The sequence below is a fragment of the Dipodomys merriami genome, unplaced genomic scaffold (genome assembly GCF_024711535.1).
Source record: "Dipodomys merriami isolate MVZ:Mamm:240054 unplaced genomic scaffold, mDipMer1.0.p SCAF_46, whole genome shotgun sequence".
NCBI lineage: Eukaryota > Metazoa > Chordata > Mammalia > Rodentia > Heteromyidae > Dipodomys > Dipodomys merriami.
The window spans coordinates 11,694,244-11,696,850 of NW_027206024.1; positions in this window are offsets into that span (position 1 = coordinate 11,694,244).

Below are 2,607 nucleotides of genomic sequence, written 5' to 3' on the forward strand. Positions count from 1 at the left end.
GATTTCTTCAGGAGAGTTTACTTTTATATGAGCATCCGCATATTGTTCTGTTCCACCTAACATGGGAAAGGTGTGGATTACTGCTCTGTGCATTTTGTCTAGCCCTTTTTGTACATAACTCAGTAAACCACATTTGCCATTGTAGGTGTTTAGGTTTCTTAAGCAAGGCTCTACAAACATCTTCCAATCCATGGGAGCAAAATTATTGTAATGTCGGGCAAGCCCATTAAGCAATTCCTTAACCTAATGAGACTGAGGACCATACAACTGCCTTCTTAAGTTTACCAATATCATAAACAGCAACACTTTCATATCTGGCTGGTTGAGCTATACCATTCATAGGGGGTGGTTGAATTACAGGATAAGAAAAAATAGGCATTTCATCATCAAACTCACTGTCTGAGCCCTCTGTTTTGGGAGGGAGTGATGCTGTAAAAATTGCATCAGCCAGTTGAGGAGCCGAAGGCTGCTTTACTTTCACTTTCTCAGGTTCTCCATTCACTCTGCTAATTTCCAACTCCATATGTTGTAATCTTGATGAAATCAATTCCATTTGCTCAGACATTTTATTTATACTTTCAGTTTATTCCTTTTCAGCCTTTAGCTCTTGTTTTTCTCTGTTAATTGCAATGCATCCTTATCTATTGCATCTTTAACCTCAGAGTCCAATTGTAAATCTACAAAAGAAGGGGGGAACTCTTTCTTTACATCTGCTATTAATCTTTCCTCATTCAAAGCTTTAAAAAGGGTATGTAAAATAGCCCAAATGGACAAAAATATAATAGGAATCTTTTCCCATTCTCGAACAGCTCTTTCTACATTATTCTTTACTCGGGGAACCAAGGATTCCATTCCCTAACTACATTAATACACATTTCTATGTCATAAGAAGACATATTTACAGCATAAGCAGCAAGTAAATGATTAAGCATATGTAAGTACAGAGTAGATTTAACTTGTCCCATCACCCTGTAATTAAAAGTACTTTCCTGAATATCCTTTCCTGAATTCAACAATGCAGGGTCCCTGTTTGGGCACCAATTGTAACAAGCAAGCATGATCTTTGCCAAGATGTGGTCAGAAGACATTCACACAAATATTTCAACAGACACATTTTTACTTGACTTTTGAGATAATGTCTTGGAATATTATTATCTAAACTATTTTAGAGCAAGCTCAAACCACTTCTCCAATCTCAGGAAAATGCTTGACCAGGTGTTCATCTATGCTTAAGCAAGCAGAAGAGCCACTTCCTCAGCTCCCAGGAGTCTGTGACATGTGTTTTGAGGTAGGGAGAGAGAACATTTTCTCTCTCTAGCCCGGAATGCCAAGAGCTTTCCTAATACTCAAACACAGTCCTCAGATAATCCTGAGGCCAGAGCCTGCATCATTCTGCCCCTTCAACATAGACACTGAGTCTTCACAGTCTTTGAACTGTAATCTTCCAATCTTCGCATCCTGATTATCTATGATAGTTAAAAAAGTATAAATATAAATAATATTTGTAAGAATACCAGTGAAGGAAAAATGATACAACCCTGTTTATAGTGGTGTTCTTTTCAGAATATATTGGGCATCACATTAGCAGAGGTGCAGTGTATTTTCACAATGGACATAAGCTATTTTTAATGTAAATTAAGGGAATTTTGAGGTGCACCCTACAAGTTGGAAACTGGTGCGCTAGGATGACTTTATGGCATAAATTTTGTGATTGATGGTCATAGAAATAATAGCTTAATCTGATAAACAACTGCTTAATCTTGAAGAATTAATTATAAGATGCTTCATAGTTTTATCCCATATCAGAATGTGGCTCTTTTTCTATTCACATTTCAGTCTGTAACACCCCATTGGAAACTGCATCTACTGCAGAATTAAATAACATGCAAACAGGTTCAGAATTTGAAAATGAGTATTTATTAGTCATAAGAATTTTGAAGAACACATACATTCTGTCCTCTTAACAACTTATTTACTTTTAAAAGTTATGGGATTTCATAGAATTAAACTGTTTTCTGTTTTAGTATTACAAAGTACTATATTTATTTTATTTTCAAAATATTGGGAAAAAATTTTCTAGTTGGATATCGTTCAAGTTGATGACCCTTTGATAAAGAAGAGGTAATTAATTCAAATTAGATGCCAATAAGACTGATTTTTTAAAAGTTACTACATAAAGAATAATATTTACTATACCAAAACAGTGAAATTTTATTTCATCAGCTTTTTTTTTTAATTTTAATGTGAAAATGATGTGCACTGTGGTTACAGCCATTGTAAGGTAGTGAGTACATAACTTTTCAAATTTGTTATCCCTTCACTCAATTTTCTAAGTTTTTCTTTCACCCTAATAACCCTCCCAAGTTGTAATGTACATTTGCAACTTATTGTCTTGTGAGAATTGCTATTGCATTGGTTTGCTGTTTGTCCTTTGACTCGCCATTGTTTTTGTTCCTGTTCCCTTCCTTATTAAGGTAAATGTATACACAATACACAGGGTACCAAAATCAAACACAGCAGGGGATAAACCATAGGGGAAAATCTCAAAGAAACTAGAAATCACATAGTACATAAAAAACCAACTGCAAATAAATATCTGTTTCCATA